At 46.2% G+C, this 25,816-nt stretch overlaps 1 protein-coding gene across 1 annotated transcript in view; it reads left to right on the forward strand.

Annotated features, from left to right (window-relative positions):
• Positions 1 to 25,816, forward strand: part of Tmem132d (transmembrane protein 132D) — a 614,141-nt gene that overhangs the window by 539,888 nt on the left and 48,437 nt on the right. The gene's annotated exons all lie outside the window — the stretch shown is intronic.

The following is a 25,816-nucleotide window of genomic DNA, read 5'->3' on the forward strand; positions in this document are numbered from 1 at the left end:
GACTGACAACAGAAATTTCTTTCCAACCACTTGAGCTATAAAGGTATGGGAAGGAGAGTCAGGACCTGGACCGGTGTACACACAGCCGTGCTCCATGATGCATTTACAGCCGGATGGCCTGTGAGAAATCGACAAAGGCATAAAGTTTATGATTACGACCAACTTTGATTTACAAAGCCAGCCACTGGAGAGAGAGGAGTTGACTCCTAACCACTGGCCCTCCCACTCAATTCTATATGAGGGAGGGACACCACACACATCAAACCCTAGGCCATCCCTCCGTTCTATTCCCTGACTCCATTCTTCCTCCCTAGCTCTTCTTTCTCTTTTTAAATTGAAAGCAAAAAAAAGACAAAAGCATGCTGGGAGAAACCTTAGGGCAAGGACTCTAGTCAGGAGTCTGTCAGCAAGGTTCCAGAAAATCTGGGGTGGGGTGGGGGGATTTTTATAGCTGCCATGACCAACTCCACAGCCAGAGCCATGGTAAACAGATGTCGCATCACATCCTTGGGGTGAACAAGGATGCTGAAGGAGGTTTCTAAGCATTCCTAGGGCTTCCTTCTTACCAAATCCAGAAAGAATAGCACACAGCGCCGCAGGGTTTCTGGATATGAGTCACTGTAGCCTATCTGCCCAGAAGGGACCCTTCAGAGACTGAGCATCACTAATAATTTGGGAAACAATCAATAAACATAAATAGGATCTTTTCTTAGTGTTAGTTTCTTCTCGGGATGCCAGGACCACCAAGAGGCACGCTTATCCAGAGCTGAGAGAAAAGAGATCTGCAGGAGAATGACACAGTTGTGTGGCACTTTCCATAACATGCCACTCCAATTTACATCTTCCAGAGTCCTCTTTATAGCACACGGCCAATCCTTCTGTGTCTCTGAGCAGCATCTCAGCTCATTTTTGAGTTCTCTCTTTCTGTCTCCCACATCTAGTCTTCTACAAAAAAAAAAAAAAAAAAAAAAACTTTCTGGAGATTTCCTAGGCGATGAAATTCAACACCTCTTCTCTGGGATGGGTTCCCATCCTGACCCAGGACACTGTGGATTTTACATCCAGGAATGACCGATGACCTTCTCCTCCCATTCCCAGAGTGACCCATGCCCACATCCCCTCCCCACCTCTACGTCAATGCAGCATCCAGGATGGTCAGAGACATCCCAATAGTAGCACTCAGATACTGAGAACCATCCGCTAGCTTCCCTTCTAACTCGGAGTTCCCAGACTGCACACCTCATACGAACCTTGGGCTCGTTATGCACTCTCCCCATCCATCACTCTGGCCACCCAGAGTCTCTGTGGTTTGTTTGAGGCTCATTTTGCTCTGCTAAAGATTGAAAATAGGCAAGAAAACACCACTTAAGAAAAGTCTTTGACTGGATCTCCCAACTGACTAGAAGAGTGAGCCCAACCTTCTTATATAATCAAAAAGAAACCTGAGGTATGTACCATCCACCAGCCTTCTGCTAGGCACCACAGATAAGGCTCCCCCTGGTGCTCCTCAGGCCTGAGTGGGAATGGCTACTGAGTTTAACTGAAGCTTGTGACTTGCTCAAGCTGCCTTAACAGCTGGGGCTGGGACTGGGACAGCGCCCCCTGGAGCTGGATTTGTGCCTTGGCAGCAAGCAGGTGTGGTTACTATGTAGCTTCCTTGAGACTTCTTGCCATGTCCCAAGCAGGCCTGGCTGTAATGAAGGCTGGCCTCTCAGCTGCTCAGCTGCTGAAGCAAGCCATCCAGAGCACCAAGAAGGGAGTCTGACAGCTCTCAATCAAGGAACCAAATCACCACAGCCTCCAACATCTTAGCTTATTTAAAGGAAAGTACACATTAAAGGGGTACTTACCATGAGGGCCTATCATTGACACTACCGGTCCTTTGACAATGTTCAACAACGCACTACTCTTAGCTACGAATCCCTGGGAAATTGGCCTCACTTTATCTGTCTCACCATTATTAATTCACAAACATCTTGAATTAAAACATATTTAATACCACTAACCTAGACAACATACCCTGCTCCTGCTTACCTGTGCGTTCCCATCAATCCATAGTTGGGCAGAACCTTGCAACGCAAACCCTCTCTCATGAAAGTGTCATCAATATCTCGTGGAATGCACTGGCTATCTTATAAAATAAATGAGCCAACTAAATAGTGCTCTGTGGAAGAGGAGTTTTATACGCTGTGACGCCTGACCAGGAAGCCACACAGCATCCATAGCGTACCATGTCGCATACTGTCAGCCCAGGGGAAAAAAATCAAAATTGACATTTCAAGTAATGTTTCTGTTGAGTGCATATTGTTTCCTCACTGTCATGTAGTCAAAGAATCCTAAGTCAGAGCAACCTCCAGTTTGACTGTCTGTAATAACGAATAAGACACAGTTAATGAGCCGGGCACTGTGGTGCATGCCTCTAACCCCAGCACTCAGGGAGACGGCAGCAGGCAGAGCAAGTCCAAGACAGCCAAAGCTACACAGAGAAACCCTGTCTCAAAAAAAAAAAAAAAAACAAAAAAAAAACAAAAAAAACAAAACAAAACAAGAAGGAGGAGGGGGAAGAAAAGGAGGAAGAGGGGGAAAGGAGGACGAGGAAGAAGAAGAGGAGGAGAGAAACAGTTAATGAAGTCACAAAACAATCCTTGGAGGATAGACTTAAACTAAGACAGGACACTATGTTAGTTACTGTGACAAAACGCCTGTCAAAAAGCAGCTTAAGGAAGAAAGGTTTATTATGACTCACAACATAAAAGTACAGTCTACAATGGTGGAGAAATCTTGATGGTAGGTGTGACAGACAGTTGGTCATATTGCGTGCACAGTCAGGAAGCAGCCAGATGAATGCTGGTGCTCAGCCTCAGGGAATGGTGCTGCACACATTCAGAGTGGATTTTCTCATAGTGATTAACCCAAGCTAGAAACTCCTTCATGGACAAGCCTAGAGGATTGCCTCCTAGGTAATTCTTGATCCTATGAAGTTGACAATCAGTATTTTAAATATTGTATTAAATTTGTGTGTGTGTGTGTGTGTGTGTGTGTGTGTGTGTGTGTGTGTGTGTGTACGTGTGTGGAGGTCAGGGAGCAAACAAAGAGTTAATTTTCTCCTTCCACCATTTGAGTCACTAAGACAGAACTCAGCTTGTCAAGACTTGGAGACAAGCATCCTTACCTCCTGAGCCATCTCACCAACTTGACAGTCAATATTATCCAGTCTGCCAAACAAGATACCAAAGGGCATTGCAGATAGAGTACACAGCATTAAGATGCTCAGAGCATGCTGGGTAATCTGCAGTCAGCAACAATCACTGATGAGTCTAGATGACCAGCCAGCACTGGGTCCTCCTGGCCCAGCCACTGGCTCAGAGATAGAGTACCCAATCAGAGCAGGCGAGATGCAGCTTTGAGATTCTGGGATGAGCCTAGAGAAAGAAGGGGTTTCTATCTATCCCTTTGTCTTTAGGAATGACTCCTGAACCACTCTCAGAGATGCAGAAGACACAAGGAAAAATAGCGAACTCCGCATTCTGTTTCACATCCATCAACAGTCTTTGTGGCTGGCACATGTCACAGTGTTCCCACCACACCACACCCCCCAGCTCCCACTGTGCAGCTTTCTACATTACAGATGGTGGCAGTTGCCTGGAACACATGGTGCATTGCTGTCGTTTGGGGTCCTTGGAGTGGCATCAACCCACCTGTTCAGGCTCTAGGAAACTTCTAGGTAGACACGCCTTCTCCCTTCAATGCCTTAGACTCTTAATCTTCATTAGTTTCCTCCAAGCCACAGCCAGAGACCCAATAAGCTCCAGTGTCTTCCCCCAAGCATAACAAAGCCTCTGGGTGGGAAATCCACAGGCAAACTGACTCAGAGTGCCTTGTAAATCACACAAGGGTCCCGTTATCACCCCCTTTATCGTCTGGGACATGACCTTCAAGGATGCCTGGAGTTTATTGTTTTTAGAACACATGCATTTCCCAGGAGTATCCCTGATATTAGCAATAACATCCAGGATAACCCTCAAGGGTTGGAAATCTTGGAAAATCACACCCACGCTGGCTTATTCACACACACACACACACACACACACACACACACACACACACACACACACACACACACAATGTCATAGACCAACCATAAGATTACTTTTGTTGCTACTTCATAACTGTAATTTTGCTGCTGTTACTAATTGAAATGGAAATATCGGAAATATCTGATATACAGATTATCTGATATGCAAACCTCCCCCAAAGGGGTCATGACCCACAGGTTGAGAACCACTTTCATAGATCATAGAAAGGGTCAGAGCTGGGGCTACTAAAGTGGATTCTATTGAGAGTGTAAGGATGTATTGCCATATATGCATTCCCCCTCCTCCCTCTGCCTCCCTCCTACTTCCCAATCTCTCCTCCCTTTGTCTCTTCCATCCTCCCCCAGTCTCATTTTTCTCCTTTCTGCTCTGTTCTTCCGTCTGTATGGTTTTCATAGTGTGACGGGGTGCCTATGCCATAACTAGTATGTGTGGGTGAGAGGCAACCCGAAGGTGTTGGTTCTCTCCTTCCACATTTTTGGGTCCCAGGGATCAAACTCTGGTTGCCAGCTTTAGGGACAAGAGCCTTTAGTGGCTCAATCATCCCACAGCCTCTGACTTCTATTCTTACAAAAGGTGCTCGCCATCCTGGGTGCCTCTGAGCGAGCTCACAGCCAACAGGAAGAAGTGTGCCATCCAGAACAACCCCACATAAAACCTGGAGTGTGTCCTAATTATGAGTATTCAGATCACCTCTTATCCTTGAGCAAATCAGAACATCCCAGGGATCCCCTCCCCCCAACAGCAGATGTCCTAAACCACAAACCACATCATTAAAGACATATTTGGTGTTGGGTCCCCTGGGCAGGTCTCTAAATGCAGCCCCCAAAGCAAGCAGTACAATCAGAATGCCCCCTATAGTCACTCAGTATTGGGGGGATGGATTTGGGGGCTGGAGGAATCTTGACAGAATCTATGAAGCAACGGGTATGGCAACTGAGTGTAGGAGGCCAGCCAAGAGGAGCCCATCGCCTCCTTCAAGAGCCTGCACTGCCCATAGGTTCAAGTATTTATTCATTTCTAGTATGGAACACCCTGCTCACCAGTGTCCACTGTTAACAGCAAAGGGAGCCGAGATCCAGCCAGTCCTGGCTGAGGACAGACCACACTCAGTCACGTCAGAACAGCTTAGAACCATCAGGCCCATCCTGGCTTCTCCCCAGAGATGTTCACCAGTGGGAGACTGTGGAATAAAGTGGTACCACTCTCCCAAGACAGGTCTTTGTGGACATCTTTTCCCCCATGAAAATGGCAACCTGCCATGAGGAGAGAAGCATGGCACTGGGAACTGAAGCTGGGAACTTAACACACTAAGTATCTGGGAGGAGCAGAGAGGGGTGTGGGGGTTACAGGAGAGTGCTCAATGTCCTTGGTGGGTACTTTGGAGTTGGGGCTCAAAGAGCCAGCTTGTCTGTGCAGCAGCCTTGTTCCTGGGGAGAAGAAGAGCACGGGGTGCCAGCATGCTGAGCGGCTCTGCCTCTCTCTCTCAAACATCCAACAGGACTTCCAATCATTTGAGCATCCACAGAGATGCCACCAGGAGGGACAGAGCTCATTAGTCTCCTCTCAGTCAGAAGGCTCTGTCCCTACTGCAGCCCCTCCGTAACTATCCAACCAGAAGTGAGGCAGTGTCGGGGTTTTGTGTCTCCCTGAGGGTGCCTGCTGCCTCCTGTGGAGACCTCCTCTGTCTTCAGCGGCAAGGTGCGTGGAGAAACAGGTTGGAGGGATGGATGGCTGATCAGCATTTACACACAAATGTGATGCTGGACACAACAAGGCAGAAAATGGATATCTCTCAAAGTCTTCCATCAGGCAGAGTAATGAATCTGTCTGGCATCCTTATAGACCGTCTTTCATCCATTTAGGCAAAGGGTGCTTATTAATTCTTTGAGAACTTCATATAATATATTTTGATCATATTTACTCCCCAGCTTCTTTTCTTAGCTCTTCCCATGTATACCCAACTTCCTGCCTTTTTTTTTTTTTTTTTTTCTCCTTTTAATTCAACAGTTTTTCAACCCGTTTGGGCTCTTCATATATTCATGGTGTGTGGCCATCCAGTGGAGCCTGGCTGACCTCTCTGGACCACACTCTTGAAAAAAACTGATTCTCCCTCGCCCAGGAGCCATCAACTGTAAAAGACTCCTCAGTTAGGGTATGAGAGGTCAGGACCCCTTTCCCATCTACGTTGGTATGTTGGCTGGATGGACCTTGTGTAGGCAATCATGGCTGCTGTGCTTCGTGGGTGTAGTGGTCCTGTCTTGTCCCGAAGCCACTGATGAGCTGTGGTCCTCCTGACTTCTGGCTCTTGCAACCTGAACCCTCTTCCCCAATGATTCCTGAGCCTTGGAGGAAGGCTGATATGGATGCCCCATTTGTGTCTCTGCTGACACTTAGGCTCTGCACTTGGACCAGTTGTGAGTTCCTTCATTAACTGCCATCCACTGTACAAAGAAACTTTTCTGACAAGATCCGAAAGCTGCACCTGTCTGTGGGTAGACAATATGAATTTAGTGATATTTTTGATACTATATACACTTAAGTCTACTTGCTTGGGTGTGTATGTGTGTGTGTGTGTGTGTGTGTGTGTGTGTATGTGTGTGTATTCATACCTGTGTTTGCAGGTGCACATGTATGCTTGCTTACATTTGTGTGGAGGTCAGAGGTCAACATTGCATGCCATTCCTTGTTCCTTGAGATAGGCTCCCCCTAGGACCCAGACCTTACAAAGTTCATAGGCAGGGTGGCCAGTGAGCCCCAGAGACCCACCTGTCTTTGCTCCCCCAGTGATAGAAGGACAAGTTGCAAGCCACCACACCTAGCAGTTTACATAGGTGCTGGGGATCAAATGCAGACCCTCATGTTGGCAAGGCAAGTTCTCTACCCACTGAGCTATCCCTCCAGCCATAAAGAGTGCTCACTTTTAAATATGCCCCCAACACTAGGATGCTACCTGTGGAAGCCAATGGGGAAGGCCACCCACTGGACATAAGAGCCCACCATGCTTGTCTCCCTCCCGTTCAGGGCAAACTCAGCAGATACTGTAGGTGGCCGGGGCAGTTAGGAGAAAAGAAAATATGAGTTAGGTCATGCACATCTCACAGAGCTGGATTCCATTTGTGCTTGAATCCTAGTGTTCCATGAGGACACCAAATGGAGATACTGTTCTCAGGATTGACCTAGTAACGTTGGATTGTTTTAATTGCTCAATCAGAAGAACACATCCCCCCCCTCCCATAGTGTGACCCATTTCAGAATCTTCTTTCTCTGCACCTACCTGCCCATCACTTTTTAAATTTCATGTTCAATTTCAGAACTGCTAGTTGGCCATTTGACCCAGATCCTGAGGCGAATAGAAGGAGGCAAAGATGTCAGTAAAATAATGAAAACTGACACAGGGGCAGTTTAATTGCTGGGAACGTACTTCATAGCATCTCCTCATAACCGCGCCATGAAATAGTTGTTGTTTTAATGCTTATATTTCTACTCAGGAAACTGGGGCTTAGGAGGGTGTTGCTACACATCAGAGATGACAATCACATATCCAAGCTAGGCACTGGAAAGTGGTGACTGCCACGGAACAAAGCTGGCGTCCTCTTGCTGTGGGTTTGACATGAACATTCCCCTGTAGGGTCATGTTACTGAACATCTGGTCTCAAAGATAGTGCGCTGACCTGGAAGGTTGTGAGACCTCTCAAAGGTGGAGCCTCAAGGAGAGAAGTGGGTTACTACGGCAGACTTTGAGCTTTTTCTAGCCCCACCCCAGGGCCTGGGGGAGAAAAATGGCTCAGTGGATAAGAGCATTTGCTGATTTTGCAGAGTAGCCGAGCTCAGTTCTGAGCATGCATCTCGGGAGACTCATAACCACCTGTAAACCCAGCTCTGGGAGGACCAGACACCCTCGTCTGACCTCCACCTCACCTGCATACTGTGCACATACATACACAGACAGACAAACATGCCTACACATAAGTTAAGTAATAAATGTCTAAGGAAAAACAAGCAAACAAAGCAAAATATGGGCCAGTCCCACTCCCTGGTCCCTCTCTGCTTCTTGCCCATGGACTCGATGTGACCAATTGCCTCCCATTCCTGCTGTCATGCTCTTTTCACCACCATGACAGAACTTAGCTCCTCAAACCATGAGCTAGAATAAACCCCTAGTTCCTGACATGGATTCTTGTCAGATGTTTGATTGTCACTGCAGTGAGGAAGGACACAATCCAGCCCCCTGTTTGCATCTCTGCTGCTCATGTGCTGTGATGAGAGCCTAGAATGTGAGAGACATACTTGGAGTCCAAATGTCACTATCCTTAAAAGATTTGTCCTGAATCACAGCCAATACCAGCGAAAGCTGGAGAGCAGCGATAGACACTCCAGTCAAATTTTCACCCACTTCTTCCCAGGAAACATTTGCCAATCCGTACTCAAGGACTCCAGGGGAAGACTATCTCCTGGGGAGGGATGCTCATTTCCACAGCACACCAAGGCCTCACTTGTCCCCCTCTCCCTCCCCCTCCCCCAACAAGTAGAGCTCTGCCACAGATACTGCGGTCCACTCAGTAAGACCTCAGGCCAATGGGCATCCCAGTTAGGTTTCTACTGCTACGATAAAAATGCTCTGACCAAAAGCAACTTGGGGAGAAAAGGAATTATTTGGCCTACATAGTCCATTGAGGGAAGGCAGAACAAGAACTGAACCAGAGACCATGGAGAATTGTTACTTAATGGCTTACTTCCCATGGCTCAGTCAGCCCAATTTCTTATACGACCCAGGATCACCTGCGCAGCGGTGGCACAGACCACAGTAAGCTGGGCCCTCCCATAGCAAAAGAATGTCCCACCAGCCATTCCGATGGAGTCAACTCCTCAGCTAGGGTTCTTTCCTCCCAGGTGACCTACCTTGCGGCAACTCGACAAAAATATAATAACAGTGGTAACCAACACAATGGATTAAGTATATCTCTCCCTGCAATTTCTTTGTTGACGTCCTGTTGCTATAGAAAACTCAATTCCCAGAAATATGTTTTTCTCTTCAATAATCGAAATCAAGACAATCAGAGATTTCACCTTCTTGGGAAATATGAAAGCACAAAAAAATTGGAATGAAATAGGTTATAAAGGCCAAACCTTTCCCTACATTCTAAATTAGCCTAGAACAACATCCACAGAGACAAACTCCACACAGCGTATCCCCTCCCAGGACCATACTTATTGTGGACATCACCATCTGAGTGAATACAGAGCACCAGCCATGAGCCTGTGAGGTGAAACATTTTTTGTCATCTGAGGCCTAGAAAGAAGCCACATCGTCTCCCCGATACCACCTCACCAACAAAATCACAGAGATTTCAAAGACTATTAAGGCCAGGGCTATCAGGCTGAAGGAGCATCAAAAACAGGTGAGCATTTATATGAGTTTTAAGAGAGTGCTAGAGACTGCAGCAAATTGTAGAGTGTGTCCTCGTATGAAGTATAGTCCTTAAGGTGAGGGAGACACGGAGCGCTTAAGAGTGAGGGGCTTTTCAGTTGAATTACCCAGACCTAAATCCTGCCTGTGGGGGAAGGGAGATGACTCTGTGAGTAAAGTGCTAGTTGTACAAGCCCAAGGACCTGAGTTCAATTCCCCTAGCACCCACGTGAAAAAAAAAAAAAAAAAAAAAAAACTTTACCTGGAGGATCAGGCCTATAATCCCAGAGCTGAGGGAATGGAGACAGGAGGCTCTTTGGGTCTTGCTGGCCAGCCAGTCTAGTTGAACTGGTAAGCTCTGGGTTCTGTGAGATACCCTGTCTCAGAAAATAAGGTGAGAACAATTGAGGGAAGACACTTGGTCTCTACCTCTGCTCCCACACACACACACAAATACACACACACACACACACACACACACACACACACACACACCACACCACACCACACCAAATTTAGAATGTGTCTCATGCTCTGAAATGAATTTGTTAGTTACTTAGATTGCTTGTAAATTCACTCCTGGTTGAGAACATGCCTCTGGTGATATCCTTAATTATAAGAATGTCTGCACGAATTCTTCCTAGGTTTAATTATTTAGAACTAGATGTATGTGGTCAAGGTTAGATGGACACATGAATTTTCCATGAGCCTTCTCTCTGGGGTAGTGACTTTTGACTTTGTCTCCTGCCCCCAAAACCTGTTCTCAACCCAGGACTGAATGGGATCCTTTTAAAGCATGAGTCAAGAGATGATGAGATGCAGAAGCAGGTGGATCGCTGTGAGTTCGAGGCCAGCCTGGTCTACAAAGCGAGTCCAGGACAGCCAAGGCTACACAGAGAAACGCTGCCTGCAAAAACCAAGAGGAGGGATGGTGATGGTGATGATGATGATGATGATGATGATGATGTGGATAAGTGGTTAAAGGTACTTGCTGTCAAGCCTGATGGTCTCAGTTTGATTCCTGGGTTCTGTATGGTGGAATAAGAAGACGGATATCCGCAAGTCTACTAACCAACTTTCACATGTACATATGTGTGCACACTCACACACATATGCACATACATAATAGAGAACTTAAAAAAATAATTAAAGCGTAGCTCTTCACTTGGTTCTCCTGCAGCTTCCCAACTCCCTCTATGTAAATTTTAGTATTATGAAGTGAAAGTAAACGGCTTGCGATTGGCTCAACCCTGTCTCCCATACGTCTTCTTGGCCCTGTACCTCTCTGACATCACTTCCTGTGCCTTCTATGCAGATTCATTGCCTTTCCTGATAGGTCTGGAGCCTCCAAGGCAATGCTCCTGCTTCCAGGCCTCCCAGCACCTTTCTTTACAGATTCCCTTGGTCCTCCTGGTGTGTGTGCTCCCTATTAGCACTGATTATGAAAAGGGTCTTATCTAAGAAATCACAAGGAAAGAGGATGTTGAAGGGCAGCCCTGATGGCTGTCACACAGAGGACCAGGATTGTATGGAGGGAAACCCTGCTTTTCATAGACCATGCCACCCTGCCCTTGTTCAGGTGAGGAGATGCCCGTACACCTCCTGTGAAGTAGACTTTTCCCCTGAACTCCACATAAAAAGGAAAGCTATTCAAGAGGGCTGCAAAGATGACTCCCTGCTCATAAAAGTAAGAGAACTGAGCTCGGGGCTGGAGAGATGGCTCAACAGTTCAGGGCACTGACTGCTCTTCCAGAGGACCCGGGTTCAAATCCCAGCACCCACATAGCAGCTCACAACTGTCTGTCACTCTAAGATCTGACACCCTCACATAGACATACATGCAGGCAAAACACCAATGTGTATAAAAGAAAGATAAATCAATTTTTAAAAGAGAGAACTGAGCTCTCTTGGGGGGAGAGAGAGAGCAAGAGACAGACAGAGACAGAGACAGAGACAGAGACAGAGAGACAGAGAGAGAAACGACCCTCAAGCCTCTCTCCATATTCTCTGTCTTCTCTGTGTAGTGAAAACAATAGGATAGTGAACTGGGCTTCTTGGGCAGCTCGGATGGAACAAGAACAGGCCTTGGGTAGGGAAGAAAGCCGAGCTAGTGAGGATTAGGAACCTGCCTCCAAAGCCCACAAAGTGCTGCTAACCAAAGTGGGAGCTGAACGAAAATATAGACACCACCGTCAAGAGCTTCAAGTGGCATTTCTCAGGGAAAGAGGCTTTGCGCAGACTTAGGTGCCAGGTGAGCGATGGCCTTGCTGTGTACAGAGTGTCCTGGTTCTCCGCAGGTCAAGCCTGCGTGACGGCGTGACCTCTTCACTCCTACTGACTGGAATAAGCAAGAAGGTTTAGCACAGTTTTGAACATCACGCATCTATTCAGCTCCTGAACCTCTTGTGTAATTTCCCATGGGACACCTCTGGGATAGCTATCCTTTTGTATGTAGAGTCTTGGGAAAAATCTACTTCATAGAAGGTATACGGGTATCTCATCATATGAACGAGGGGAAGGTGGCATAGTCTGGTACCAGGCCATAGATCTCTCTTCTAATCTCAGTAACAGCCTGGGACATGGCAGCTGCTTGATAGTAACTATACTTTGAATGAATAAAAGTGGTGAGTGGCTAAGTAGGCAAAGGTTTGATTAAAACTTAAATTTCTTGGGCTGCGAAGATGGCCCAGTGGATAAAGCCCTTATCACGGAAGAATAAGGAACCCAGCATTCACGTAAGGCTACACAAGTCCCCGTGCTACTGTGCCAAGATGGAAGGCCGAGATGAGAGAGCACGGCAAGCCTGGTGTACTCAGCAGTGAAGAGGCCCTGTCTCGAGCAACATGGAAGGCAAGAACTAACACCCAAGGTTGGCCTCTGACCTCTGCACACTTGCCTTGGCACATACATGCTACACACACACACACACACACACACACACACACACACACACGAAACATTTAAAGCTTGGACTTAATCTAGTGAATTAGAATGAATCAGAGCCGTCATTTCCTTCCACGACATCTCTGATAACACCCTTGGGGCTCACGTGCATGAGTGATGACGTTTAACAGGTTGTTTTCATAGGACTCGATCTGAGGTTTGTCCTTTGCCAAATGTTCCGGAGCACAGTGAGAAGATGCACCTGATGGAACACGTGTTTGTTGATGCATACCCCCTGCTGGCAGCCCAGAGTCAGGGGTAGTTTCTTCCAGGCTTCTAACATCTTCAGCTTGCAACTGTCCAATTCTCCTTTATCTCTGAGCTGGAAAGTCTCTATTGGACCTTCCTAGTCCCTCAACTGCAAACAGTGCAGTTAATCTAAAAGAAAAAACATACAGCCCTCGGGTGTGCTGGACCAGGTGCTCTACACTATATACCGTCTGAGATGCATCGATGCACTGTCTATGAAAGGAAATGCCGTGTGTCATGAATAGAAAGCCTGTGATTATTAACACAGGTCTGCTGTGTGTTTCCTCTTTGGAAATCCAGCACTCGAAAAGAAGCTTACTACCTAACGACCTAGTGCCGAGCCCCCATTGCTACTGATATGAGGCCTGGAGCTACCACTTTGCACATCGTACTTAGAGTAGATCTGCGTGTATGACATACCTGCTGTGACTCAAGCCCCTGAGTATGGCAGAAGATCTCGTTAATTAAACAGTGGTGGATAATTAGTACGCAGCCAGTGGCGTGTTCCCCTCCTCTGATATGGTGGAAGCTAAAATTAATCAGGGAAATGATGACAAGAGAGAGTGTGCGTAGCTCTGAATTAGAGGCTCGGCTCGTGCAATGGGGCATTTTGCATCGTTGGTCTTTCAGGTCTATGTCTCATAGAAATGGTTGCAGAGTCTTGATTTTAATTTTAGGGTGACATGGAGAAGCACCTGCCATCTTCCCCCAGGGGAAGGTCTTTGATCCAGAGAGAGAAAGAGGAAGGTACTGGGAGCCTTAATGAATGCTTGAGGATGAGATGGTAGTCCTGCTGTGCAGCTTGATTTTTATTGTCAACTTGATACAACTTACAGTCACCTAGGAAGAGGGAACTTCAATTCAAGAGTTGCTTGCATTACACCAGCCTGCCGGTGTTATCTTTAAGACATTGTCTTTACTAGGAGGCTAGAGAGATAGCTGAGAGGTTAAGAGCACTTGGCTGCTTTTCCAGATGAGCTGGGTCCAATTCCCAAGACCCACATACCAGCTCACCACTGTCTGTGTGATCCCATACCCTAATACAGGCATAAATGCAGCAAAACACCAATGCATATAAAATAAAAATAAGTGGATTCTTTTTACAGATAGTATAAGAGATTGTCTTGACTAATGATTGATGTATAAGGTCCCAGCTCATTGTGGGTAGCACCATTCCCTAGATAGGTGGGTTTAGGCTATGTAAGAAAGCATGAGACAGTGAGCAAGCCAGCAAGCATCAGTTTTCCATGTTTTCTGATCCAAGTTCCTGTCCTAACTCCCTTCCGTGATGGGGTGTGACCTGGAAGTGTAAACCAAAACAAACCCATTCCTCCCCATGTTGCTTTTAGTCAGAATGTTTTGTCACAGCGACAGAAAAGAAATGGCTTCTTAAGGCCCCACAAGCAAATCCAGAGGGGATAGATTCTATACTTTGAAGGGAAAAGTTTTAGACAATAGGAAGCCATGTGCTCTGAAGCCTAGGCAAGACCCCTGTGTGGAGCCCTGTGATCCTGGGCATCACTAATCACTACCTGTGCCAAGTTACTACAACCTAGAGTCACCAGAAAAGAATCTCAGGTTGGCTCTGTGAGATGATGTCTTGTTAATTGGCCCAGCCCATGGCCGGCAGCATCATTCCCTAGGCCTGAACACGGGAAAGCCAGACGAAAGCAAACAAGCAAAGATGCATTCATTTCTCTCTGCTCTTGGCTGTTAACTTCTTGGGTTTCTTCTTTCATTCCTTGCAATGGCAGACTAGAATTCTGAGACAAACAAACCTTTCCCACCCCCAAGTTGCCTTTGATCAGGGTGTTTTGTCACAGCAACAGAAACAAAATTAGAACACCACCAATCACCCAGGAAAGTGGGCCCAAGGGGCTACCTCAGCAAGTATCACTGTCAGGGCAGGATAATAGTGAGCCATGGGGCTCCTGTTCAAGGAAATATACAGGTCCTGGGAAAGAGCAGAGCAGAGATGCCCAGACTTCATGAAAGATGCTTCAAGATGTTCTTCACCTGAGGCCACGTCAGGACTGTAGACACCCAGTTCAGGAGACATCATGGAAACTCCATACAGAAGCCAAAATAAAAACCCCACTCTGTATTCATTATTTTTTTCTTCTTGCTGCGACAAAATGCCTGACACGAAACAACTTAATTGGGTTTATTCCAGTTCAGAGTTCAAGGGTACAGTCTACCATTATGGCTAAGGAAAAATTCCATGTGCCTTAGGGAGAGGGATGTGATATGGGAGTCCCATTTGCATCTGAGCACCCTCATTTCTTTGCTCACATCTCTACAATGATTGCAAATATCATGTCTAGAATACATTAAGAATTTAGTTTTATACTTAAATGCTCAATGCCCTTAGTCATCAGAAAAATGCAGATCAAAATGACTCTGAGATTCCATCTTATACCCATCAGAATGGCTAAGATCAAAAGCTCAAGTTACACACATGCTGGTGCGGATGTAGAGAAAGGGGAACACTCCTCCATTGCTGGGGGGAGTGCAAAGTTGTACAACCACTTTGGAAATCAATCTGGCACTTTCTCAGAAAATTGGGAGTAGTGCTACCTCATGACCCAGCTATTCTACTCCTGGGCATATACCCGAAAGATGCTCTACCACACAAGGACCTTTGTTCAGCTATGTTCATAGCAGCCTTATTCATAGTAAGCAGAATCTGGAAACAACCTAGATGGCCCTCAACCAAAGAATGGATAAAGAAACTGTGGTACATTTACACAATGGAATACTACTCAGCTATTAAAAACAAGGAAATCTTGAAATTTGCAGGCAAATGGATGGAACTAGAAACGATCATCCTGAGTGAGATAACCCAGACTCAGAAAGACATGCATGGTATATACTCACTTATAAGTGGATATTAGCCCAACATGGATGTCCTCTGAGAGACTCCACTCATTGGGGGGATCAGGAGAGCTGCTGGGACTCACTGCTGGACTCTGGGTGGAGTGCTGAGAGAGGTATGGAAGAATGGGGCGATAGAAGGACCCAGAAGGTCCAGGAGCCCCACATGGAGACCATCAAAGCTGGAGGATCTGGACCCATGGTGATCTTGCACAAACTGTTGCACCAACCAAAGTCAATGCATGCAGTGAACCTAGACCCCCTATTCAGATCTAGTCAATGGACAGCTCATTCTCCACAGTTGTGGGGAGAGCGGGGACTGCCTCTGACATGAACTCTGGTGCCCCCAATTTGACCACTTCCCCTTGGTGAGAAGGCCTAGCGGCACTCAGAGAAAGGAGAATCAGGCTATCCAGGTGTGACCTAATGTACTGTGATCATATGGTGTCAGAGGTCAGAGTTCTAGAGGAGGGAAATAGGGCAGAAGAGGGAGGGGGAACGAGAAGATACAAGTGAGGGGACAACAGTCGGGATATAATCTCAATACATTATTAAAAACTAAATAAATAAAAGAAGGTTGAAACAAAGAATTTAGTTTCAATCTTTAATTTATTGCATTCTGAGCATTCATAAAATATCAGTATTGTACAAAGTCAGCTCTGAGAAAATGAAATCGTCCCTTTAGTATTGGTTTTGTGGTCACAATGATGATTTAGCAAGTAATGACACAAATGCTAGCTCCCATGGAGATCATTCTACACCCACCCACCCCCATGGTTCTGTATTGCAGAAGAAACAGGGGGAATAAGAGGTTGGCACAGTGTACATCCCAGGCAGTGCTCTCGCGCGCGCTCGCTCGCCCTCCCTCCCTCCCTCCCCGCCCCCTCTCTGAACCAGGAGATGAGGACAGAGAGCAAGAAGTGGAGCCATGTGAAGTCAAGCTGTTTTCAGAGACAGAAAGGATGTTCTGTGACTAAAGGTGCAGGAGACGGAAGCCTGGCTGGTTCTGTGGAAGGTGTCTGGTCACCTTTGCACTGGAGCTCGAGGGGGCAGTACCCTGTTAGCCATGAGTGCCACACTGGTCTGCCCTTGCAGAGGGAAGGCAGAGTAGAGCAGCAGGCAGAGTGAGTCTGACAGCTGTCAACTGCAGAATCCGAACCTGAGCTACAGAGGCACATGGCAGGCTGTGCGCCTACTCGAGTGGTAACTGTGCAAGGCTTCTACCGTGCTCCACAGGTGATGGTGGATAGACACCTACTACTCCCCACCCATGAACAGCCCGGGGCAACTGCAGCAGGGTCCTGCACATTTCAGATCTTACTGAGGTCTGCGGTCAGCAGGAAGAAAGCAGCTCGGGGCTGTGTTCTGCTTCTTCGGTAAAGCCTTCTGGCAGGTCTGCAGGACTGTGGGGTGCCAGCTAAGTTTAGAGTTTTCCCAGAATGCTGTCAAGGCGAAAGAGCTTCATGGAAGCACGAGTCTGTCCAGGGCCTCTAGATCTTGTCAGAAGAACCATATAAGCAAAGCTGCCTAATGCTGAGAGGAGGAGAAAGGTGGGTGAAAGATGAAAACATAGGTATGCCATAGACTCGTACACAGAGCACAGATAGATGGATGTACAGATGACAGAGAGATAGACAGATAATGATGATGAATGGGTAGATAAGAAACAGAGGGATAGATAGATAGATGATTGTAGATAGATAGGGAGATAGATAGAGAGATAGAGAGATAGATAGAATGATAGTTGGATAGATAAATGATAGATGATTGATAGATATTTGGATAGAGAGATGAAAGATAGATAGATAGAGAGATAGATAGAGAGATAGAATGATAGTTGGATAGATAAATAATAGATGATTGATAGATATTTGGATAGAGTGATGATAGATAGAGAGATAGAGAGATAGATAGAGAGATAGATAGATAGTTGGATAGATAAATGATAGATGATTGATAGATATTTGGATAGAGAGATGATAGATAGAGAGAGAGATGATTGTAGATAGAGAGAGAGAGAGAGCGAGAGAGAGAGAGAGATAGAATGATAGTTGGGTAGATAAATGATAGATGATTGATAGATATTTGGATAGAGAGATGATAGATAGATAGATAGATAGATAGATAGATAGATAGATAGAATGACAGATAGATAGATAGAATGATAGAATGATAGTTGGATAAATGATAGATGATTGATAGATATTTGGATAGAGAGATGATAGATAGATAGATAGAGAGATGATAGATAGATAGATAGATAGATAGATAGATAGATAGATAGATGATAATGATAAATGACAGACTGATTATTGAAAAGCCGCACCATTGTGAACACTGCTCACACTCTGTTATCTGTCCCCAACAGCTGCAAGGACAGCTGGAAGAAAGCATCCCCATCTGGGTGGACAATGCATCAGACATTTAACCAGTCTCCGTTTGTTCCATTTTGTTGTTGTTTCATCTTCTACTTTTTTCTAAACTGAGAATGTGAGGATGCTCCGCCCCCCTGCCCCACCTCCCCACCCTCCCCCCGCCACCCTGACCCACACTCTCAGCACTACACAGAAGACAGAAGCCTCCATCTGTCTGGAGGCTCAGAAACACCTTTTCAATCAGGCCCAGTTGACCTGTTCACAATCACATCCATGCCTCTGCACAGAGCAGATGGGCTCCAGGTCTGTTCTCCCAGGAGGAAGAACTAGGGATTCTGATCTGCAAGGTTCAGCGCCGAGTTCAACACTGGCAGTATTCTATAATTGAAGAAATAAATAGGTTCAGCTCAAGTTGGACTTGGCTCACATTAACTCGCTTTCAATTCACCATTCTTTCCGCGCGCGCTCATTCCCCACGTGGGTCGTTTGGTTGGTTTTACCAATCAGTTCCAGCCCTTCTCATGTGGGTTAGCTCATATCTCTTAGATTCTCAAGCCTGGATCTGGAAGCAGAAAGACATAGACACACCCCCCAAGTGCTCAAACCCAAAACCACCCCCCTCCCCCACCCCAGTCTCTTCCAAATCATGTTTCTAATAAACAGGTAAGGGTTGCGGAAGAAAGTAGGAATCTGGTGGGTCTGACATAAGCTCAGAGCTTCAGCTAGACAGCAAGAGAACAGGCAGTACATACAGTAACAGGACCTTTCTCTTCTGCATAGAACAGGCACAAAGAGGCACTTGCCCTAAATGCAGGATGCGTCTCTGGCCTCTGTACACAGCCCTGTGAAGGTGTTATAAGAAGACAATTAAACAGCCCAGCCATGACAAGACCCCGCCCCCCAAGCCAGCAAAGGAGTAATCGGGTACTCCTCTCCTCTGCGTATCAATAGTCCATGCACAGGACAGCCAAAAAATGGGACCATCTTCTGTTCAGCCCACACACAGGGACAGGTAGCCTGGAAATGCAACTGCTTTCCAGGTTTGATACTGGTAATCCGTGGGCGGGGGCGGCAGAGAATTCTACAGTCGAGCAAGGAGGAGGTGAGAGAAGAAAGAGTCTGGGGAGTCCCAGCTTTCCTGGCACTCGCTTTTCATGGCCATGACCCCACAGTCTTCTGACCTCATTTGGAGCCTGTCTTTCTGTGGAGGGCAGACCCTGGTAACGGGAGCAAGCAGGGAACATCAGCGAACTCAGCAGGGTGTGTGTAGAATGAGCTGTTCTCCAAGCCTGGCTTTGTTTTCTCACTTAAAGTAAAATGTGATCACGATCATGGGGCAATTTGTCTCTGCTGAAAGAAAAGGTGATTGGATTATCCTGTTGGCTGAGAATGAGGGATTCTTTCCTGCCTTGCTCTCAGAAAGAGACAGGAGCAACTGAGTTTCTGTTGCATTGGAAAAACGGTCCCCACCCAAGCAGATAACCGTCCACTCAGCCCCAAAGATCATCCCAGAGGCCAGTCTCTGCCCCTCTGCTGCATGTCAGAGCTGGTGACTCTCCCAAGAGAGACCTGAAACCCAGACTTGCAGGCAAAAACTCTCCCAGCTTCTAAATGATGGACACGGATGCCTGTTGAAAATAAAACAAGGCACATGAGTGCATTTGACTCCGAGGCTGTCAGCATCCCACCTCAAGCTTAAAAAAAACACGGCAGAAAGCCAAGCGGTTGTAGTGCACGCCTTTAATCCCAGCACTTGGGAGGCAGAGGCAGGTGGATCTCTGTGAATCTGAGGACAACCTAGTGTACGGTGTGAGTTTCAGAATAGCCAGGGTTACACAGAGAAACCCTGTGTCTAAACGAAAGAAAGAAAAAAGGAAAGGAAAGGAAGGAAGGAAGGAGGGAGGAAGGAAGGAAGGAAAGAAAGAATCTGCTCAAAATCCTATAGCCTGTGAGTTCAGATGCTTAGGTATATCTGGGCATGCAGGTTGAAGAGAGTTGAGCCCTTATATACAAGGCAGTGCAGAGAGATAGAGAGAGAGAGACAGACAGACAGACAGACACAGACAGAGATGGAAAAGGAAAGGGAGGAAAAGCAAGAAATGGGCTTCAGAGCTAGGGAGCTGATCCAATGCATAAACCACTTGCCATACAAGTATTAGGACTACGATTCAGATCCCTAAAACCCACATAAATTCCAAGTAGATGTGGAAGTCACCTGTAATTCCAATGCTCAGAAGGCAGAGACAGGAGTCCCCTGGGCAAGCTGGCTAGCTAGCGCTCAGTCACAAGCCCCAGCTAGTTAGACATTGTTCTAGGAGGCCCTAGGACAATCTGCCTTTAAACACAGTTCACCTTTACATGGGTACACGGCACGTGTTCAGCTAGGTAGATGCTCCTTCTCCACAACAGGCTGTAGACCATGCCGTTAGTGTGATAGGAGGTAGGGAAACAGAAGTGTAGGGAGGATGGCATGTTTGAGTGCTGGAAGTAAAGAAAGAGGGACTTTGCAGGAACAAGCCAGAACTGTGGCTTGGAGGAGACAAGGAAAAACAGCAAGAAAATAAAATGTAGCAATAAAAGGGTAATTCTGGAGGGAAATCAGAACTTAGTCAGGTTGTGCCTGAGGAGAAGGCACATACCTACCTGCAGCATGTCTGTGTCTGTCCACTGTTGGACCTCTAGCCGACCACCACCACTGTCCATCCTCCATGGCTCTATGCTTACTCCATAGTTTCCATCACACCATGTAGCCCCTCCATTGACATGTGTTAGAGTCTCCACATCCTACCTACTAAATGTCGGGGTTTCTCTCCCACTCTTTGGGCCTCTGACCCTTCCTAACTCTGGTCCTCCCACACTCCTTCTGTCATCACAGTCAGTCTATCCAGCTCTTTCTGTGTCTACTCTATGTCAATTCTTAATGACTAGGAGATGTTCTGGGAGTTGTCCTGTCTCCTGTCCTCCATGTTCTCTCTGGTGGTCAGTAAGTAGCCACTCAGCACATCTAGCATTTGTCTCAACATCATCTGAGACTGGGCGACCTCAGAGATGCATCCCTTATCATCAAGAAGGCTTAGGTCACACCTTTGGAAGAGGGACTCAACGTCCCAGGAGTGAGAGGGAAAAGCCTCTCACATGGGTATTGCATTTGCTCATGGTCCTCCGGTTCAAAGCGGAGACATCTAACATCACCTCCTACCAGGAAGATCGACAGGGGCCCGCCCTTCCTCCATCACCAATTATTAATCTGTGCACATCACAGCAGGAAATCTGTGGCTGATTTTCATCATAGGCCATATCACGTGTTCTCTAATTTATAATTTTGACGATACCCATTTTTCACCCTCTTCAAGGTTTGCTCAGACATCACCTCAAAACATCCTGTGCCATCCGTCTTACTTAAAAATCTTAATTGCATTTAAACATGGAACACTCCCAACCTTTTGCCCCGATCCATTCCCATAGCCCATTCCTCTCCTCCACACCCTATGATGTAAATTATTTATTATTCTGTTGGTTTGGCATCGCTCATATATCTCAGAGAATACATGTCTCCTGAGAACAAAGATGTTGTTTATTTTATTGACTGATAGGGCCCATATGGGAATCCATCTTAGTAAGAACTCATCAAGCCCACAGTAAATACTTGGGTGATTATAATGAATGGGTGCCCTAACTTTAGAAACTTACAAGTAAGAAGGAGACGTTCTTACTTATAACTCAGCTTTAAGGATTTAATGTCATTTTTCTTCTGTCCCATTAATTCCTCATTTCCTGAAGCTTTAAGCTCACTAGTTTTAATTCGACCACACTAGTGACTTTCAAGAATACAAGCGCCTCTGTGGGGAGGAAATCCCTAAGCTACGCTCCATTAACGAGGGAGATTCTGACTACAAAGTTCAATCAAAACTACTGAGGCCTGGCCTCCCTGCCACATGTTTCCTTCTGTTGTGCTTGACAGAACTTGTTGAGCTAACTACATTTCAGTGCCTGACGTATGACACACCACCTAACAGGCATGGCTAGTCAATGCCCAGGACATAGGTCAAGTGAAATAGTCCTATTTCTTACACATAACTGCCAAACTTGGTCCTGCAACCTGGGCTGAGCTGTGGCAGACCTAAGAAGTCGACTTCCCTTCAGTGAAGGTATCAGCCAATGGTGAGGTGCCTCCTGTTGTCTGGCAGCCATGGCAGGATCCTGGAAATGGAGTTCAATGCACTGTAATTAAAAGGCCTGTGGTCATCCTAGGGTTGTGGGATCGGGAGTCAGTAGATAGGCTGGGTAGACTGTCACTCATCTGATGAAATAAATCCCCTCTCTGAGGCAGAGAGACAAGGCTATGTGTGATCTGGGTATGCTGGCTTCCCATCCTGGACACATGGCTTCTTCAATGGCCCTAGGAACTTGGAGGGAAGGTTCCATTAGCTGCCAAGAGCCAGTGTGAAGGTTCCCAAGAGGTGGCAAGGGGGCAGGGCTACCTCTCTCTATTTTAAAGTCACAATCTCTCTTGGGTGTTCTAGGGAGTCTCATGAGATGTGACTTTCTTGTGGTGATCCAATTGCTTTACCTAAGCCTAGACAGAAAGAAAATAAATGCAGAGAGAAAAAAAACAACTATTGAATGATAGGATCTGGCCCCATTCATACACTGAGACTTACTTACACTGTGGCAAAGATGTGGAACACACCAGAATCTATTCTCTGGGCAGTATTCCTTCCTAGGTGCTTTTTTGAATGGGAATGTCTCAGTGCAATGGCCTTTCAAAGATGTCTCCTCCCACACAAGATGGTCACTAAGTTCTCTCAACAAATTCAGTATTCTACTGGAGAAACCAGGACCAGGAGCTAACTTTCTAGGAGGGAACATGACAGTGGGGGTTACTGAGTTCATCCCCAGATACCACATAGTGTTGCTCAGAGAGTTGTTGGCAAAAGCCATAAAGAACCCTGCAGGAGATACACAATATAGTCAGCCTTCTGCTGCTTTGGCAAAATAATCAACCTAAATGGATTACAGGCAGAAAGGTTTATATGCTGTCCCTCCTGTCTTTGAATGTCAACTTAATACAGTCTATAGTCTTCTGAGAAGGAAATCTCGATTTGGGGGCTGCCTAGATCAGACAGGTATATGGACATGTCTGTGGGAAATTGTCTTGATTGACAGTTGATGAAGAAGGACCCAGCCCACTGTAGGTGGCAGCATTCCCTGGGTAGGCGAGCCTGAGATGTGTAAGAAAGCTAGCTGGGCTATGTAAGAAAACTCTCTCTCTCTCTCTGAAAGACAGAGTCAATTAGCAGTATTCCTCCATAGTTTCTGCTTCATTGTTTCTGCTTGAGCTCTTGCTCTGGCTCCCCTCAGTGATGGACTGTGACTCATGGATGAAAGTGACCCCTTTTCTCCCTTGGGTTGTTTGTGGTCAGGGTGTTTTAAAGGAAGCTAGTGCACATGGTATCATCTGTTGCTTTGGGCCTGAGTTAAGACAGAGCCTCTTGGAAATTGTTAAAAGAGCACACATTTTTAATGTTCTCAAAACTGGTGAGGATGAAGAGACAATATGCAAGAAAATCAGATTTTCTTTAGCCATTCCACAATATATACATAATCATAACATATGCATACATGTGTTGCAAGTCATCGTGTTGTGTGCGATAAATATACACAACTTGTGTCAGTTCAAAAAACAATTAATTTTAAAAAAAGAATCCTTTAGAAAGAAAGCTAGGGATACTAATGATAAGAAGTTGGGTAGAACAGACACCATCACTGTTGCAACAAGGATGCTCGGTGCCCAGTGGGGTGCCAAATTGGCTCAGCAGTGGTTAGCCTTACCCTGCTGTCCCGGCTTCATTTGCACAGCATGGTACATGTTTCTGGAAAAACCTTCTCAGATTCTTTTCATTTAAAAAGACTTGTTCAAAGTCATATTAGTGGGGCTGGGGCCATATCTCAGTCAGTGAAGTATTTGCCACACAAGATGAGCCAGCACCCATGTGAGGAGCTGGGAGTGGCAACATTCACCTGCAATCTCAGTGCCAGGGAAGAGGAGACAGACAGATTCCTAGTGCTTGCTGGCCAGACAGAATGGCCGAATTGGTGAGGCACATATACGAGAGACCTGGTCTCAAAAATTAAATTGGAGAGTACTTAAGGAAGACACCTGATGTCAACTTTTAGCTTCCATGTACATGAGTGTGCATGTAAAAGTAGGCCTGTACACACATGCATACACACACATGAGCAGACAGGGCGGTACAGGTCTATAATCCCAGCCACTCCTGAGGCTGAGGCAGTGTCTTAGATGCTGGTCTATTGCTATGAAGAGACGCCATGACCAAAGCAACTCACAAAAGGAAGCATTTGATTGGGGCGTCCTTACAGTTTCCAAGGGCTAGATCATCACTGTGGGAAGCATAGAGCCCCCGGGCTGGAGCAGTAGCTGAGAGCTCACATCCAAATCCACTGGCAGGAGACATAAAGAACTAATTAGGAATGGCAGCCATTAGCTTTTGAAACCTAAAAGCCCAACCATAGTGATACACCTTCTCCAACTAGTCCACGCCTCCTAATCCTTCCCAAGCAGTTTCTTTAACTGGGGACAAAGCACTCAGATATATGAACTTATTGGGGCCATTTTCATTCAACCTAGCACAGGCAGGAAGATGACTAATTCAAGGCTTATATCAGTAAGTTCAAGACCCTCCTCTCAAAATGTCTAAAATGTAAAAAGAGGACCGAAGGTACTGTTCAGTGGTAGAGGGCCGACCTAGCAGTACGAAGAAGCCCTAGGTCCAATCCCCTAAGAAAAAAAAATAAGTTGATTAAAATAAAAATATTTGTAGACAGATGAGGGAATTGAGTCACATGATATCAAATGCCATCGTCAGTATCAAACGCAGTAACATGGTGGCATCAGAACCTCAGGCTCTTTTCCTCTCACAAGGACAGCATCTGTTTTTCCAGTGCTCTGATGATTACAGTGAGCGGAAAAAATCTATGAGTAGCTAAGATGGCCTGGTAGAACTTTCCTAAAATATGTATGCATTCCCCTCTTCTTTTGAACTATGATTTAAAATGCCCCAGAATTCAAACGCTATTGAGCTTGTCTTGCCTTCTTTCAGAAAACCTGGAAAAATGGGGTGGGGGAGTGGCGCAAGGGGCAGGAGGATATAGATTTCCATCGCCTCTTCAGTAAACACAGATGAACATGAAGGGGCCAGTGGAGTGTCATTAAGGGACACGGTATCACCCAAAAGAGCCAATCAAGGCATTGACCATTGTGGACATTCACAGAAACAGCCGTGTGCATTTGGATGGTACTTTATAACTTGGAGGCAGCAGCCTGGGACTTAGCTACAAAGGGATCTTTCAGAGATAAAGGGATCCAAGAGGATGCTGAGGCTGAGGGAGAAGCTGGTAGAACTGAACATGGGCATAAACACAGATCACCAAGGGATATTAGCTAACAAGACGCAGGAGTCAGAAACAGACATTAAAAGATGGCCCTCAGAGGAGAGCTCCCTAGACTGGAAATCTTTGGTGGGGGGGGGGGGGGGGGGGGAGGCGAGGCTCTGTATTAAAAAGTAAGAAAGAAAGAAAGAAATCCAGCTAGCTGAAGGCTGGCTGAGCTAATATGAGAAATTGCCTACCATTAGGGAGCATCCTGGCTTATAAATTTTAGGGGCAATAAAAGAAACGTCGACTGGGAGCACAGAGGATCACACCCTTCATCTCTAAAGGAGTTTTGTTTTTTTGTTTTTTTTTTTTTCCTTAAAACACTCCATTTGGAGGACTCTTGGAGGCACCAAGCCTTATTGATCTTATTATACCCACAAACCCTTGCGGGGTTTCTTGGTTTGCTGGACATATAC

Source organism: Acomys russatus, chromosome 19 (genome assembly GCF_903995435.1).
Source record: "Acomys russatus chromosome 19, mAcoRus1.1, whole genome shotgun sequence".
NCBI classification, from domain to species: domain Eukaryota; kingdom Metazoa; phylum Chordata; class Mammalia; order Rodentia; family Muridae; genus Acomys; species Acomys russatus.